This window comes from Neomonachus schauinslandi, chromosome 2 (genome assembly GCF_002201575.2).
Source record: "Neomonachus schauinslandi chromosome 2, ASM220157v2, whole genome shotgun sequence".
NCBI lineage: Eukaryota > Metazoa > Chordata > Mammalia > Carnivora > Phocidae > Neomonachus > Neomonachus schauinslandi.
In genome coordinates this window covers 154,487,335-154,506,647 of record NC_058404.1, presented here as the reverse complement: position 1 = coordinate 154,506,647, position 19,313 = coordinate 154,487,335, and the positions used below count along the sequence as shown (strand labels likewise).

The following is a 19,313-nucleotide window of genomic DNA, read 5'->3' as shown; positions in this document are numbered from 1 at the left end:
GCAAAACCAAAATAGCATTTTATTCATTTTTTTCTCCCCTGCACTCAGATGACCTTAAAATACTAATTTTATTGTTGCATTAGATGCAACATGAGGAAAAAGATCCAGATACGATTAGATCATATAGATGACCCCCCCCAAAAAAAATTCCCAAAACAAAAAACAGAAACAGCCCTCTGTATTTATTAAAAGAATGAACAGTTGGCTTTCACACATTACTGCTTCTCTCCAAGCTGTTGGATATACCATGAAAGTAGTAATCATAGACAGGACCTGAATTGAATTAGATCAGGACTATTCTTTTCTGGAGCTCTTGTTACAAATCAACAATGGTGGCGACTATTTAGCAATGATCCTTTCTTTGCCCTTTTGATAGAGAAGTTGGTGAAACCATGCAAACCTTAAGGGCACATTATTTAATAATGAAGACAGATAATACATAAAATTCAAAGCAACAGGGTAGTATGATGCTGTCCCTCTGGGGAATGCTGCACATTTGCTTAAAACGAAGCCTTTTAGATTAGTCACAATAGCTCAGTACAGTGGGAATGGCTGTGATAGCCTACAAGTTTTATAGGTTACAGGCTATTGTTAGGAGACAGGTTTGATGTCATGCCTCTGCACCCAGATAAAAACCACCATGTCAGTTTTTAAAAGTAGGTGTCCAATAATCACAGTCTATGTACACACAACCAACATAATATAATAGATAATTTTAACATGTTAGCTTGTTAATGTATCTGCTTTCTTGTCAACCAGCATTTAGACATTCATTTTGTGTTGAGGAGGCAACTTACTACTAGAAAAAAAATAGATAAAAACTTTTCGTTCTTCTCAACCATCTTCAGAGATGACGGTCATGATTAACTTAAGATAGAACTAACGAGATAGATTTCCATCAAAATATATAGGGTTTTCACTGGTTTTCCCCACATATCATGTGTAATTGGCACTGTGATTAAGGAAAAGTGCCCCATTACTATTGTTATGAAGATTTTTAAAGAAATTATTTACTTTACAACATTCTAAAAGTACAGCTTCCATACCATTAAAATTTTAGTATACTTTAGCAGGGAAGTAGATGGAAGGAAATTAAAAAAAAAATCAGTATTTTCCAAATAATGAATTCCAGAATTTTATTTTTGTTACCATGAATTTAAATCTGTTTACTTTATGTTCATAAAAAGCAGATATTTTTAGATAGAAAAGAAAAATTATTAGTAATCATTCTTCTGATGAATAAGATATGTAATATACATTTTATTTAATTTGAGTGAAAATAATGTCTTCTTGTCCGAAGCTAATTTTTTTAAAATAAATTTATAACAGCAGAAACTTTACCCTCTGCTTACTCATTTTAACAAATGTTTGAGATATTTACATCACAATATTACAATCTAGGCAACTATTACAATGAATGAACCACAATTTTTCCCTCTATCTTTAGGACATGAAAGATGCCAGACTTGAAAGCCAATTAAAAAGTATTCTTTAAGTCCTGTTTCTTTTATTTTTTAACAAATAGGGATTAAGTTCTCCTTTAGCTTTATTCATAACCAATGTTTGACTCTTCCACTAGTCTCAGAATATCACACAGTTTTTATATCTTGATTGTTCAATCTCTTGGTGACAGTTTAGCCATAGTATGTTTTATTTCACTGTAACAAGCTATGTTGTAGAGAAGAAGAGAAAGGAACCCAATTTGAAGGGAAATTGCTTAGGGCATACCAATGCTTCATGAAGCAATTCGGTCTAGAGAAGAAGTGTATTGAGTTAAATTGGATAATATCCATGTATGCTATGAAAGTTGCTTCATCATACACAGGTGTGTCATTTATCACTACAAAGCCATTTTCTTTTGAGAACCAGAATGAGACAGATTTTAGAGCTTCCATGTTGTAATTTCTACCTGGTGGCTTCCTTGTCACGTGCTTGAATTGAAACTTTTATGACTACTGTTAGAGATTACTACCCAGCTGATAAAGAAATTATGCAGCTGTCACGTACACCTTAGGGAGAAATCAGGAAAGAAGTAATCTTCTTATATGGCCAAAATGAATGTGGTTGGGGAAAGGTAGCGCCTTTCAGTATGCATAAGGAAGGAGAATTGGAAAAATGTCTTTATTGACAAAGAAAAGAAGCAGAAGCAATAGTGTGTTTGTCTGTCTCTCCCTCACTCTCTCTCTCTTTCCCTCTCTTCTTCGCTGATCCCTCCCCCCCCCACTTCCTTACCCCTCCTCCTCTCTACCTCTTTCTCTCCTTATATATGTATATTACACGGAAGTGGGAGGGACTAGACATTCCTTATCAATTAACCATATGTTGTAAGTATTTCAGGATAATTTCTAGCATTTACATTGCACTTTACAGTTGGCTGAACACTTTTGCACACAATAGCTCAATGAATACTCATATCCAGTGAGTCATAGGTAGTAATATCAGTAATATTAAGATAAAAAAAAGGATTCAGAGCTGTCAATCTAATGACGCAGTGACATTTCAAATAGTTCATAGAAGAGAAACTCAGAAATCTCTTAAACATCTCGGGGAGTCTTCTTCCAAAGGCATGACCTATGAGCATTTTCCTTATTTCATAGACCTATGATTTAAATGATAAATAAACCAACCTAAACAACATATAGAACAATGAACTAGAATATTACAAAACAAAATAAGTAAAATTTTTAAAGTTTCATTTAAGGGAAAAAAAACCAGTATTGTGTTTATGTAAACCTAGAGATAATAATAGTGAAAGGTAAAATTGAATAGTGGGTTAGGGTCATCATTGTAAGTATAGTACATTTCAAACTCTATAAAGGCTCATAATTAACGACTTATTTTAAAAATATGTTAAAATATTGCCCCCAAACACAAAAACAAATGACTTGTGAGAAACATCCTTAGGTATGAAACTTAAATCACTTGTAACTCTGATAAATACTCTCTGGTGGTGTTTTCTTGTTGGCATTTCTCTTACTTTATAAATAGCATTACAGCCCATGGTTTTGTCTAGATCCCATGCTTACTATTATGATCAGTAGATGTTTGGAGGAAGAAGCTGAATAATTGACTGAATTACATAGCTATTCATCAAAGGAGAACAAGAAAACAGAAACAGTTGAAATTGGTTAGAAATAATGCTTATTTAGTACTTTTATTTACAAATCTTGACCTCAGAAAGTATATGCCATTAAAATATGATTTTTTAAATATTTATTTCAATTTTAAGCTCCACAGGTAAGATGAAAACTCTGGTACTGCCATTATACAGACTTTATATCTTACGTGCTCATTATTTTTCCTTTTCTTACTTCTTGCCTTAAATTCACCCCAAACTATTATTCAGGAACTTTGATGCTCTGATAGCTTTTGATATTTGGAGACTAACATAAACATGAGGAAATATTTTGATCATTTCAGCAGATTGTGAGATATTAATTTTCATATTTCATGCTTCCCACTAGGAAAGCAGAATCAAAGTGTTTACATGTGAAAATCTGAGTATGAAGTGATTATATAGACAATTTGGATATGGCAATGACTCATATTACTTATGAGTATTAAATATTATTTATGATGAAAGCAATTTGAACTTGTAACTATTAGTGAATCTCTCTTTTTTAAAAATATAAAGTCTTAATCAGATATGTAATTCTTAAAGGGAATAAGATGAAGTGTCACCCTTTCTGAAGAAGGTTAGAAAGAAAGAAGAACAAGATATGCTGACCTTATCATTACCTCCTGCCCCAAAACCAAAGTTACCTTTGAGACATCTTAGAGTCCATACAACAGAGTTTGAAAATGTGATCTCAAATGGAGACCGGAGAAGAGTAAGGTGGGAGGGAGGTGTGTGTGTACTTCTAAATTATCTCTCCCCTTATTAATCTGGAGAAGAGAAGAGGCATTTAGGATGTGAAGGCTCTCCTCAAATATACTTGAAGATAAGTACCTTCTGGGAACAGCTTCATGTATTTTACACAGCCCATTTATATAGAATTTAGACAAGTGTTTGGAGAATGCCAAGGTATAGATACTAGCTTTCTTCACATGAGGGAGAAGTATTGCTTCAGATAGAATTGGGTGCCTCAAGGACAGACTGAGATTCTGATCGCTACCTCTTCACATGAAACTATAGTTTCAAAGTTTTTTAGCAGGCATGCTCTAGGGGTTATTAACTAGCATGTGAATTGCATGATTCTTTCCAGACCTCAGATTCTGTGCTTCTAATGGAATACCAGACTTAAAACTGTGATGTTTATCTTGAAGACTTATTTTTATAATAGCTTCAGGAAGACAAATTAGATTTATAACTCAAAAAAATATTTCTCCTGAAGTCATACAGTATTTTAAGTATAACATATACAATATTTTTCAAACAGAAGTCCAGATTTGGGGTCTGTTCTGATAGCCGTTGTCCATGTGGGCAGTGTAATAGCCAGTCCACTGCTGGTGGCATGGATTGATGACACTGGATTCCTTTTAGAGAGATGGTGAAGCTGAAGGGGACTCCGATCTGTAGACATAGAAGATACTCCATAAGACAAATCAGAGTCTCATTTCCTTCAACTTAACAAAGTCTACTAAACTTTCTGATATTTTGTATTCCTCAGTCTTGCTCCATGAAATCATTTTATTCTCTAACCCAAACCTATTCCTTCTAGGTCCCTAGATTTTGCTTTCTACTGAGTTTATTCTTATTTCTTATTTAAGCATAGTTTGTTTCCTTGAATACAGAAAGTGTTATACTTTGCTGCTGATGGTGATTCCACCTTCTATGTGTTTTAAATCATTTGTCTTTCTCTACTCTAGAAATTGACCTTTCCTGAAATACTCTCTACTTTAGGAGAGGTCTCTATTCCCAAGTCTTTTTCCCTATCCTGCCCTATTTTTCCTTCCCAGTAACTTCCTTCAGTATGAGCTCATGATCTGGCTGTTGCTTACCTCTTTGATCTCATTCCAGACCATTCTTCTCCCAGCCCACTACATATAGATTCATTGGCCATTGTGCTATTTCTTGAATAGACCAAGGTGGCTCCAACCTGAGGAATTGCAGCAGCCTGGAATGCTCTTTACTCCTGTTTTGCTCACCAAAATCTCCAGCACCAAGAAAAAGACCTAGCACATAATGTGAACTCAATAAATATTTGTTGAGTGAACAAATAAGTGCATGCTCCATCATTCCAAATGTCCTCAGACATTAACTTGGCTGAGGGTGAAATCTTTCAACTCTATTATAACTGAAGCTTATAGGAAAGTACAGCTTTATCATCTTTTGTTAATTTCCTGCCATAGTATAGTTTATAAAGATGTTAGGGGAAGCATTCCTGTATGTATTCATGTAAAAAAATAATTAAAAATTAGTCACGTGGGGCGCCTGGGTGGCTCAGTCGTTAAGCGTCTGCCTTTGGCGCAGGTCATGATCCCGGGGTCCTGGGATCGAGCCCCGCATCGGGCTCCCTGCTCCGCTGGAAGCCTGCTTCTCCCTCTCCCACTCCCTCTGCTTGTGTTGCCTCTCTTGCTGTGTCTCTCTCTGTCAAATAAATAAATAAAATCTTTAAAAAAAAAATTAGTCACATTTTGGGCAATGAGGAGAGGGATATTTTAGAAGTCAAAATTCAGAAAAAAAATCATTAGAATTAAACATTAAAGGAGATTATTTTTTTTTAAAGATTTTATTTCTTTATTTGAGAGAGAGACACAGCGAGAGAGGGAACACAAGCAAGGGGAGTGGGAGAGGGAGAAGCAGGCTTCCCGTGGAGCAGGGAGCCGGATGCAGGGCTCGATCCTAGGACCTCGGGACCATGACCTGAGCCGAAGGCAGACGCTTAACCGACTGAGCCACCCAGGCGCCCCTAAAGGAGATAATTATTTAGAGATTTTGTTTTTCACAACTTTTTTGGTCTTAAAACTTGTTTCCTTCTTTGACACCTTTTTCATTTACATGATCTATCAAAATTACATTGAGATTACCTTTTGCCCAGTTATTTTTTTTTTAAAGATTTTATTTATTTATTTGAGACAGAGAGAATGAGAGACAGAGCATGAGAGGGAGGAGGGTCAGAGGGAGAAGCAGACTCCCTGCTGAGCAGGGAGCCGGATGCGGGACTCCATCCCGGGACTCCAGGATCATGACCCGAGCTGAAGGCAGTCGCTTAACGAACTGAGCCACCCAGGCGCCCCCTTGCCCAATTATTTTAATATTCACCCATTATAATGAGTATAAATAAAAATGATGTTTCAGAGCAATGCTAAACTTAGTTATGTTGTAGACTGGCTAGTTATATTCTAAAACTTTTTTTTTATTAAATTGAGATGGATTGTTTGGCAAATTTCTTAATATTTTTGTTTCTATAAGGGTTATTAGTTTCTTGTGATTTGGGAGAGAACATGTATTTATTTCATTTTTAATCTGCAAATTTTGTGTGTCAAGGAATAATAGCACCCCTGTATAAACTTAGTGTTAGAAAGATGCTCATAAAATTCTCTTGCCTTATTGAGTTTCCTAGTTTCTCTCCTGACTTTTGAATGGTAGTCAGATAGCATTTTTAATGTGTTTTTAAATATGCATGTTGTAGTATGTTAAAAACAATTGTATAAAGCAAAATCTTTTTCTTGGTAAGGTCTTCTCCTTTCTGTTAGTAGGAACATTTTCATTATCATTCCTGTTTATCACACTAGTTGCAATTAGTGTAGAAAAATGTGTATCTTGGGTATCAATTCACCAGGAAAAAAAAAAAAAACCTGTACTTAAATAACTCTGTTCTTCATAGGATATTATGTATGACTGTTTTGTGAATTATTAAAAAAATCATATGTGTACAATTTTATTTTTTCATTATTGTCTTGGTCTTCCATATTTATTCATTTATGTAATATGTACCATTTGTCAGTAAAATCACTGTGTATTTAAATGGCAAAAATGTATGTATATCCTTTTCACCTTAATGTTCATCACAGATCTTAATACAGTATCTTTCAAAAGATGTTAAATGACCTGAAACATATAAATATAAAACAATCCGTGTAAATGTAACAACATAACAAACAAAACAAAACTAATAAAATAAATAAATAAATAAACATCTCTCTGAAACTTTCGGCACGCATTACCTTATCAAGCTTTTTGTGTGTAAATACTTAGTTCAGTAACATTTTTATTTATACTTATAGATATTAATGGCTATAATTTTACAGCAGACTGCTGTGAATCTATAAAATAAAATTTTTTAATTTTTTTCAAGTAGCTTTCTCTGCTTTCAGTAATTATGTCTAATTTTCCAATTATTGCTAGGGATTAGGCTGAGGTGTTTGACTTACTTAAGGTAGTGTTTAGCTAGGACAGAAATACACAGTCCATACCACACTAGGGACCGGGGGATGTGTTGTCCTCAGCTCCAGGGTTATCTGAGTGGGGCCTGGGGTGGCTGGAGTCCAGGGACTATGGCCTGCAGCAGAGAGCAGCCTTGGGAATAGCCTCTAGCTGGGCTCCTCTGCAGCGGGCCTGAGCTGAGCGGAGTCTGATGGTGCGCCCTGCGGTCCCCGCAGGTGGCAAGCACAGTGAGCGACATCCAGCCCTTGCTGCCCCACTGCGACATGCTGAGCGCAGCCCAGGAGGCGCTCTACCACCCAGACATCTCCTTCAGCAACCAGCAGCAGAGCGTGCCACTACTCATCGTGGACAAGGGCCCCGTGGAGCTACCAGAGGAGGTCGTGGTCCAGGTGCCCAAGGAGCCCAGAGTGCAGCCCAAGGTGCGGCCAGTGGTGCGGAGGGGGATTTGGGGCGGCTGGGCAGGGACTCCTGGAAGGCTCAGCCCCAGGCAGTGCCCCAAATGTGTCTTCTCATTTATTTACTGTCAGCATCCACTCACTGTGGCTGATGTTTGCACTTAGTGGTCTCCTAGCCAGTCGTTTAACACTGCATGCTTGTTCTACATTAGAGCCTCCACATTATGTCAGAATGTTTTACTTAAAATTTCTGAATGGGCTTGAAATATCTCTGCATTATCACAGGAAATTTAAAATTACTTTTAGTGACCATTTCAACTACTGTAAAATGTGACGGTTGTAAAAGGCAAGTTTTAATATTTCTGATCATCTGCATGTTTGAAAAAAAAAAATTCTCATCAGTGGAAACTACCAAGATTTTGAGGAGAGTATGATGAAAACATCTTGTTTGGGAATTATGCATATAGTTATTTAAAGCATAAAATCCGATAGGAAAGTGATGGTTATAAAGCAACCTAATTTTCTTATGAAAATGTTGGAAGTACTTTATAATATTGTCTTTGCATCTGGTAAGTGCAGTGAATGACATCCATCTCTTGAAGCCCTAGTGAGAAATATAATATTTGCACAAAGTTTAATACTATTCTTTTCCCCAATACTTTATGTAATACTTAGGCAATGTAATTTTTCTCACTAAACTCCATACAGGCATTCCTATCCCTCTTATTTCCTCTAGGGAATATAATATAATAAATATAATAGGATATGTAATATATATTTTCTTTATAGATGTAATATGTATTTTATATATGTAATATATATTCATTTTTGTGATATATGTTATGTTAATGTTTATTCATTTATAATTAAATTGATAAATTTATATGAATGCAATATGCATATATTTCATATATATTATATATTATATTAATAGTTTCCTTTGTATGCTACATGAAAAAGGCTGGGAAGTATTTGGTTGGGGGAACCATAATTATCAAGTATTTTCCTAAAATTCTGTCACCTCTCCTACCCCATAATTTCTTCAAGGGGATATTCATACAAGAAATACCATCAAAGGAACATGAAATACCACTGAGCTTATCTTCTTAACCCCATAACCATATTCTCTGGTAAAATAAGTTGGAATACTTGGTTTTCAGTTCAGGGACCAAGAGAAATGTATCATAATTCCATCTGAGATGGATTTTTCAATTCTGACATGTGAGAGTTAAACCTACCTCTTCAATTGCTGCAGCCACGTAGAAAGAGTAAGTGTGAGTCACTTGGCACTCACGGTGGCTCTGTCCACTCAATGGACACTGTCCACTCATAGTTCAATCAATGGCCTAGAATCTTCCCATTCAGATTAGCATTTCTCCCTTGATGTTCATGATTAATGATGGGGGAGTGCATATGCTTCCACAGAAGTGTGTAAAATTGACTCTACTGTGCTCAACAAATTCAAGGAAAATGTATAGTAAACATTCTTTAAGAACTTTTTTTTCTGCTTTCTGTTTTGTATTACCATTTCAAACCTGAAATTGTCTAAATTGGATGCAGTCATATTTTTCAGAGAATGTGCTTCAACAAAGTTTCCCTCATGATGTTGGCTTTTGATTTATATTATAAAATAATAATATAAAATTAATGTTATTTAATTTACTCCAATGCATGTACATTCATCACAGTTTCTAGTACTCCTGAAGAAGAAATCCAAAAATGAAGTTTAATTTTTGAGTAAGTAAATGTTATAAATGTTCAAGCCAGCAACTAACATTAACATATACACACACACACCTGCTGGCCATTCAGTTTTGAGGAAAAAAAAAATCAGAGTATCAGTCGATTAGAATAGTTTTTCCTATAAAATTTTACTAAGAAGTTGGCTGAATTTAAATGTTCCCCCAAATCTATGGCTTAATAAGATTTTTCTATGTTACTTGCTTTTACTTTTTGTCATGTATGTGACAGGTTTCAGTGTAGTAATGGGTTTTAAATCATGCTTTTCTCTCAACTTACGAATAGGAAAATTTCATTATATTTTTGCTTTAGACAGAAAAGAAAACATAGGTATAAGGCAAACTTCATGTGATCTCATAAATGAAGACTGAGGTAAACATCATGTGATTTTAAAAGGAGCCTACAGAATCATGTTAATCTGTTATAATGAGACAATATTTTTTGAAAGTTGCTTTTGTGCAAAACTAACTTTATCAGTGAGGTAAAGAGCATCTGAAGGTCATCTTCTAGTTCCCCCTTAAAGAAAAAATAAAGAAAAAAAACAGTAAATATTACAGGGGCATCATCTTTCCTGATATAGAAGATAATACATACAGCTAGAATGCTTGGACACGTATCGAAAATGAAAGTGAAAGAAGAAATACCACATTACTTTGAGCTCTTCAAGTTGAAAAGACAGGGAAGAATGCAAGCAAGAAAATTGGTCCGGTAAACTCCGGCTCCCTCCCTTTCTCCCTGCCTCTACCTTTCTCAAAATAAAAACAACTATCTGTTACAGAAGCAAGATACTCTAAGATACAGAAAACTCAGAAATCAATATAAATTATAAAGACTGATATTAATGTAATTTTTAATTGAAAAATCAAATTGATACTCCTTTTAAAAATGTTAACCTCTGTATTTGTCCTATAGTTAGCCAAACAAGCAAGTAGAAACCCAACGAAAGCAACCCTAACAACATTAAAAAAAAATCCTTTTATTGGTTTGAAATTAAACTTTGTCCTTTTTAAAATTTTATAGTCATTTGACTCAGGATAGCTAATAATGGTTCTTAAGAGTTAATGAGTGTTTGGATTCATCGGAATTAGGACTTCACAGTAGAGCAGCAAAGCATAAAGAGTTTAAAATCTCAATAACTTTCTTGCTCTCAGAAGACATGTTTCTCTTTAGCATATTAAGGCAGAAGGAAGTCTGAGGGCAGATTGCCCAGTTAATGACTAGATATCAAGACTTTTCCTTGAAGCCAAAGGAATTTAAATGTGTTTTTTATCAGGATTTTCCTTGCTTTAATTGTGATTGTCCTGCAGATGCATAAGAAGTTCATTGAAATGATCTACAAATAACCATCCTGCAAGCCACACATGTAGCATGCAGGGTTCATAGGAGTGTTCTCTCAGAATACAGCAAAAGCATTTCAGTCTTGACAAGTCATAAAAACTCTACCCTGTGCTCATTTTAAAGCTTACCTTTGCAAGAGCCAAAATGCTTTTACAAGGGACTTGTGTATTCTATCAGTACTTTTGGAGAATCACATTGAACTCTACCATCACCTTTTTTTTTTTCCTCATTTCCCCACTCTTGGGTTTTTATGTTTATAAATGGGAATGCGTTTATGATAATTATAAGCAAGTAGAAAACTCCATTTGATTTTGTTATTTTAAACAAAAGTCAACCTTTAAAATTAATCTGAATTATAAAATACTGGATGTTCCATCATTCATTCTTGCCCTTATTTATTTTTTCAATGACATTGGGTTGAGTATAAATGCCTGCTGGATACTGGACTAAGTGCTAGGAAGACACAAACAGGAAACTCAAACTTTGTTCTCTCAGTGAGTATTGGGACACAATAAGAGAGTACAGTGTGGCATATGCTTGATAGAGGATACCTCTCCCCTATAACCAAAGAGGCCAAGAACCTTGTTTATAAAATGGTAATAAACACAATATTTGGTCTGTGCATGCTCAAGAGGGAGTTCTGAATGTGGCAGCAGAAATTATATGGAGAAGTGGTTAAAGGTCTGATCAGATTGGCATGATACAACATTATGCAGAGTTGAGAATTTTGCTGATGGCAGTGAGGGAACAATTAAATTAATCTTACAGGCATTAAGCAAAGACCTGCTGCCTGCATTTGAACAATGAACTAGAGACTTCGAGACTTGAGATAGGAAGGTTATTCTACTGATTCAAGTAAGAAATGATGCTAGTCCTGACTCAAGGAGTGAGTGACATTAGTGATAATGAGGATCAATTAACAGGAGTTAGAGATTCATGGAATATGGACTAGGCCAAAAGAAAACTCAGAGGACAGTCAGGTTTCTAGCTTAAAAGATAGCATGATGAATGATTGTACCACTTAGATAATAATGACAAGACGAAACAGAGAATGTTGGTATGGAATGATGGTGTTATTATCCAAACATGTACAAGTAACTTCTTCAACACATTCCTTTGAATAGAAACCCAACTTTTTCGCCCCCAAATTAAGAACTCCTAACTTAAATAAAATACACAAATCTGAAAAGAGATAACTAAAAATGCTATTTGTTGATCATAAGTTATTCTCATCAAAAAGAAAAAATGTTATTACCATTCTTTGTGAGGCATTCTGTTTGGCTTAGGTATGATAAGATACTCTGTAACAAAAGAGCATCTGCTAGGATTTTTATTCAATCCTTCCTTCTACTTCCCAGTAATACCTAGCAGGGCTAGAGTGGAGCCAAGATTAGATCTGATTTTGAGCTCTCCTGTGTTCCCAGCTGACAGAATGCTTATTATATATGTGCATTCACAATACGGACTTCTCAGTACTATGGCAGGGAAACAGGTTGGAAAGTTAGGGCAGTTGATCTACAAGCCCAGATATATTTGACATTCATTCAGTTCTTAATACAATGTTCCATGTCAAAATTTGGAAGAATACAGGGGACTAATCTGCTCGTATTTGTACTCATTAACAGTGTAACATGACACACAATTTAATAAAATAATAACAAAAGATAATCCCCACGTGTCTTTTGAGAGTACCTCAAAAATGAGTCTTGGTTTATACTCTTGCCTAATTAAACCTGATTATTAGAATAGCCTATCCTTTGATGACATTGTAAAGTGATGCTATTTCTTAAAGAGATGTCTAATATTCTCAGTGGTTAAGAGTCTAGAAAATCACAGCTACACAAAAAAAATAAGCATTTTTAAAGTAAAAAATATAAGACTATAGTAGGAGCTCACCTAATTGTACATGTAACGGTGTTATAACAAACTGATAGAGGCAGAGAAAGGGTGGCAAAAACTCCTTTGTTGGGTTATTTGTTTAACAAAATGATTTGGGTATGGAGTCAATTCTTTTATATACCATGAACTCACCAACATGGTAGGGCAAATTAGTGGCCACTGGAATAAATGAAGAACAGGGAGTGGTAATTGTGGGATGCTTTAAAACCTATGGGCCAGAACACATACACCTAGTAAATAAGATTAATAGGCAACACATTTTCTCTTATCTCAGACTACATTTCCACACATGTCTTATTCTTCAGCCTTGTGGAAGTTCTGTCAGCTTACCAGACAAACCATGCTCCTTTCTCTTTATATCTTTGCAAATGATATTATCTTTGCTGGTTGGAATGTCCTATGCCACCTCAGTCCTCTTCAGCTTAGCTAAAAATTCAATGTAGGGTTGAATTGTATTGATTTTCCTTCGTATTCCACCCATCCCAAGCCTCGTTTTGACAGAACAATTCCTATCCTCTTGATTCTCACCTAGAATGTCCTGGAAGTTAAGCATGGGCATGTGGTAAACAATTTCTCTTCACCTCTGTCTGGTTTTTGTATTTGCCTTTGCTATAACTGATGATCATTGGAAAATCTGAGACCATGTTACTCTTACTATGTTCTTATTAGTGTTACTTATATTGACTTTGATAAGTTATCCTCTGGGATGTTCTCATATTCTTACTCCCCTACTCCCAAATTTCTGGAAAAGCTCATTCTAATTTTGTTATTACATTACAGTCTGACGTCTAGAAGTTCATAGGGAGATATGGGGATGAAGGAACTTGTCACAGAAGGACAGAGATTAATATTGCTGGAACTGCTACGGAAAACCCTCTGTTTTACAAGCTCAGCCTTCTGGATGTAATTGTTTCTGCAAGAGAACAATGTAATATGGCCTTCAAAGTGCTGTGTTAGCTTCTTGTTTTATATTACTATAGTATTATTGCAGATAATAGACCCTGTTCACTTTTATTTGTCTTTCAGTGAAGTTTTCTACTAGAGACAAAATGTCAGGTCTAATTATTATGCAAAACACATTATTTGCTCATCACTCTTTAGAATTCTTATATACATTTAGGGCCATATTATACTTTTATGTGGAAAGAAGGATAATAGACCTCTATGGAAATAGGTAAAACACAGAAGTTAAAAAAATAATAATAAACCTCGCAGCCCTAAACATGATTTCAAAGCGTTTCTTTAGGAGCTTGTTTCTTTCTCAAATGGTATAAATACCAGAATGATGAATCTAATTGAAAATAAATGTGTCAGTGAGTTTGGCCTTCAAGAATTTAAAGGAAAATATGATAAATTCTTTTGTTTCTTTTGGCATAAACTGTAAATTATTTTCCCTTTCCGTCTGAGAAGTATATGAGTAGCTTCTCAAAATGCTTATGGAAATTATATTTTTCACCATAATATTTTCCTTACTACGAACAATATGAATAATGGGAAATAGAAGCTAAACTTTGACATTTAGGCAAAAAAAAAAAAATGTTCCTTTGATTTAATTAGGAATGTGTTGCAAGTTGTTTCATTAACTCATTGAGTATCTGCCACATGTTAATAATTGTATATATGTCCCAAAGGAGCATATTTGACACTAACAATGACAGATACTTCTCAGCATAAATTAGTCAATTACCAGTAAATCCCTTCCTTTTTCTTCTGTTTCCTTTCAACTCAAACAATGTATGTGGCAAAAGAGATCTACAGTGTATCCCAGATACAGAGGAAACTTCCATTGTATTTATAGAAGCCTTAACCCTAAATTAAGATGAAAGAGAAGGGCAGGACAAGTGCTGCGTATAAAACTTTATACCTTCATAGATTGGCTTATGCCTATGTTTTTAGATTCTGCATTCTTCATATAGTCTCCAGTCCAGAAATATAGAAACTTGGTGAGGCACTCTATTCTTTCTCTCTTTTATGTATATGGTTAATTAAGTTGATGACTTTTCCCTCACTATGATTACTTCCTGAGAAGCAATTTCTTTTTCTCAATTATTAGACATATCTTTATTTTTTTTAAAGATTTATTTATTTATTTTGAGAGAGCGAGAATGAGAGAGAGAGAGAGAGAGAGAGAGAGAGAGAACATGAGTGGGGGAGGGTCAGAGGGAGAAGCAGACTCCCTGCCGAGCAGGGAGCCCGATGCGGGACTCGATCCCGGGACTCCAGGATCATGACCTGAGCCGAAGGCAGTCACTTAACCGACTGAGCCACCCAGGCGCCCATAGACATATCTTTAATTTTTCACCATTTTGCTTTTAATGATAGAGTAGTAGTATGGAATTACCATTATTACCTGAGCTTTGGGATCAGAAAGATTTAGGTTCATTCCCAGTTTTACTTTTTATTAGCAGTTTTAACCAAGTTCAAGGACTTATGTTTTAAAAAAAAATATCTCTTCTGTATAGTGTGATAATAACTTAGTACGTATATTGTTGTAATGATTAAGTATCATATATAAGTATATTAAATATAATTAAGCATATAATCCTTGAGACGAGTTAAGTGTCACCTACCACTATTTACCCCTAACCCTTTTTTTAAAAAAAAGGTTTTATTTATTTGACAAAGAGAGACACAGCCAGAGAGGGAACACAAGCAGGAGGAGTGGGAGAGGGAGAAGCAGGCTTCCCGCAGAGCAGGAAGCCCTGTGCGGGGCTACATCCCAGGACCCCGGGATCATGACCTAAGCCAAAGGCAGACGCTTAATGGCTGAGCCACCCAGGTGCCTCAGCCCTAACCCTTTTCTAATTGGCTCTTTGTTTTGTAGTAATTATCCCAGAGATATGTAATGGAAGATCCATGGAGAATTTTCAGTGAATTTATTTAATACTTGTTCATATATGTTTGGATTGAGGAAGAGACAAAGTAATGTTCTAAAATACTGTCTTTATATTTTGGGCACATTATGGGTTGATAGCTTGGGTAACTAAACATAAATGTTTAGAAGAGAAAATAACTCGATGTAGTTCACACTTCGTGCCTGTAATGTACATAGAACCCTCTGTAAGGCAGTTCCTTTCCTCCAGGATTTGTAGTCTCTTGCCGGAGACAGAGAGAATAAGTATACTTGTACTAGTATGCATTTGACTATGATTTGGTGAGATGCGGTGCCACACAAGTGCTATAGAATTTTAAAGAAGGAGGAGATGGCATTCCTGGTGTGGCATGGGGATAGGAGAGAAGAGAGGAAGGGAGCATTCTTCAATAATGTGGTATTTTAACTAACTCTTGAAAATCCCTAGGATCCTTTGCAAGCATAGGTGGGAGGTGCTGAGGATGGGATCGTGCTCCAAAGTATTGAATTATGTGAACGAAATTTTAGTTGGAGAAAATTCTGTCATTTTCATCAAATAGTGAAGAGTCTAGCTTAACCAGCAATATGGACATGAGGAAAGAAGCAGTGGGGCAGGAAGTTTGAGGGGTAGTTTGTAACCATCTTGTAGGGGGTCTTAAATGTCCAGGTGAGACTTTGTGCATAATTTTGTCTGCAGCTAAAATTCTTCAAAAGCTCTTGATCAGAGTTGCAGCTTAGAAACTGTCAGGATTATGTGGGAAACATTAGGGTAGAGAGGGACTTGAAAGTGGAAGATCAGTTAGGTTGTTGCTGTAGGGCAGAAGGTAATGAGTGTCTGAACTGGGGAGATAGCAATGGGGATGGAAAGAAGAGGAACAGTGTGAGAGATGCACAGAGACTGAATCTGCAGTGCTTGGTTACTGGTTAATTGGATGTAGGAAGTGAGTATGAGGGAATCAAAGATGCCTCGGTGACTGGGTTGGGACCATTCACAGAATTAGGATGTCAAGAGGAAGCTTTGGTTTTCAGGGGAAAAAAAATGGTGAGTTTGGTCTTTGAAATACTGGGTTAGAGGTATAAAGGTCAGGCAAACTCTGGGATATGAATCTAAATATCAAGGGAAAAGTTATTGCTAGTAATAAAGTTAGGAGTTTTCAACATAAAGGTGATAATTATGGCCGTGGGGGGTTATGAGATTACCCAAAGCAGACAAGATAATAGGCAATGAGAGATCCTGGGGATACACCCACATTTAGGGAAGGGAAAATTATAAGCTGTTGAAGGTGATCCAATCATGGGTTGACACAATTGGTAAATTAAAGGGAAGTCCCCAAATTTTTTTATGCTTTGCCCCTCTGGCAGCCTCTGGTAATGCTAATCCACGGAAAGTTCATACATAATGATGACAGAGCAGGAGCTAAATGGATGAGAAAATGAAAGTGTTTTTGATTCTCAGTGATAAATTATTGATGCCGTGATCTTTCTTAAATGCCCTATGTATAAATAGAGCAAATAATAGGGGATGAGGTTTATGAGTTTATATGATGGAATTAAGAAAGTATGACTAAGTTTAGTGATTTTCTCCTATTTGGGGATTGCATTTACCTGTTCCTTTTTGATCATTAGCTAATTATAAATACAACAGGCTAAAGCAGTGCTGGAGTGAACACATATTAAAAGTATGTAGTACAAATTTAAAAATTTTTATTTCTGGAATGTAATACTGCTGGAGATTAATAATAAAATGACATCTTTTTGGATCAGATTTGTAAATTAATAATTAAATTAAATATTATATATTGTAATGACTTTTAATTGAATGAATTTAAATATACTTGTACATAGTGTATAGGCAAAAAAAAGGAGAATGGGAGCATGCTCAAAAGTTTCCCCTAACTAAATACTTAATCATTTTACTTGTCTAAATACTTAAATCTTTTTAGAATTTAAGAATTATACTGTGGCAAAAATATTTGTCATTAATGACATGTTGATCAAAACTAGGCTTAAAATGTGAAAAAAAACATTATTTCCAATACATTCTCTTAGACAAAAAATATTTATATCTACCTTCATTTCTGTGTTAAAAAGTAGATACATTAAATCTTTTACTTTTTAAAAATCTTAGGAATTCAAAAAGATTGACTTCTCAATTTTCTTTGAAACTGTTGATGTTGTGAAAGTAATTTAATCCCACAGTTTCACATCTGGAAAAAAGAATGTTCATTTCATATTTATAAATTTGGTTTTGCCCATATTAAATAATGTAATTACTTATAGCAAATGAAAAATAATTTGATTATTTATAATAGGAAGATTGTCTAGCGGAATTATTTGAACAGCATATGAAAATACGTGTTTTGCTGGTTTGTTTCTTACTTGTATTTTATTTCTCCTGTTACACAAATCTGTTTACCAACTTAAATGTCTGCTACAACATAGTATTGTTGAAGAGCTACTTGTGTGATACCTATTTTTGCATCTCTCCCATTTTTAGTTGACATACACATATACACAAGTGCATATCCAAGGCTTGCAGATAATAATTACATGTGTGAAATTTAAACAAAGTAGAAATAGTTAAGTAACCCATGGATAGAACTCTACTTTAGATTATATATACACTGTTAAAATCTTTATTTGTGTTGTGTAGTTCAGAGAATATAAAATGTTTATAAGATGTTATCATAACTCTAAAGAAAGTCATTATTAATTGAAAATGTCAAGGCTTGTTTTGGCTTTTGTTTTTCATGCTACATAAGGTATTTCCTTGTTTTCCTCTTACAAGATTGTGATATAGACTTTGAATTGTGCGACCACATGACGAGGGACATCATAGGTATTTTGGTAAGAGCTTTAGTAATCTCATTTTCTGGGTCCTTCCTAATTTCACGGCTTCATCTCTGGTTGCTCCGTATACCCGTGCTATGTCTAACTCTGTTGCTTTGGGTTCTGTCATTGCCATGCCCTTCTCTCCCTTTTTTGCTTTTCTAACTCCCAGTCATATTTTAGTTTTTGGTATTTGGGGCAAGAGGCAGTGTAACTTAGTGATAAAGAGGATAGTTTCTTTTTTTTTTTTTTCAAGATTTTATTTATTTATTTGACAGAGAGAGACACAGCGAGAGAGGGAACACAAGCAGGGGGAGTGGGAGAGGGAGAAGCGGGCTTCCTGCAGAGCAGGGAGCCCGATGCGGGGCTCGATCCCAAGACCCTAGGATCATGACCTGAGCCGAAGGCAGACGCTTAACGATTGAGCCACCCAGGCGCCCCAAAGAGGATAGTTTCTTGGGCCAGAATGTCTGGCATTCAGTCTGGACTCCATTACTTGCTAGATGTCTGACTTCTCTTATCTTTCAAATAGGAATAATAACCATAGAGTTATTGTGTTAAATGAGTTAATCTGTATCATTTACTTAAAAAAATGTTACAGCATCAGTAGGTAATGTGTCAGTGAGTCTATTTTTCTCTTCTCCCTTTTAATCTGTTCTATATTGTCTGGTGTCACTTCCTCTGGGAAGCCTTCCTTGATCCCTGGAGGCTAAGGTATGACAATACTACCATACCTTGTCTCTTGACTCATCTGTTTTCTTCCTTTGACTCCGTTTAATAACAGACACTGTGTCTTTCATCTTTATATTCTAAGCACCCAAAATTGGGGATGCTCTGTGAAAGGTACTCATGTTTGTTGAATGAGTAAATAAATTAATGAGATTTTGGAGATATGATCTGTTGTGTGAGAATTTATATCAAAGAATAATAA

The 19,313-nt window shown here is 35.4% G+C and overlaps 1 protein-coding gene across 1 annotated transcript in view; it reads left to right on the top strand.

The window, feature by feature from the left end:
- Positions 1-19,313, top strand: part of ADGRL3 (adhesion G protein-coupled receptor L3) — a 512,753-nt gene that overhangs the window by 10,419 nt on the left and 483,021 nt on the right. The gene's annotated exons all lie outside the window — the stretch shown is intronic.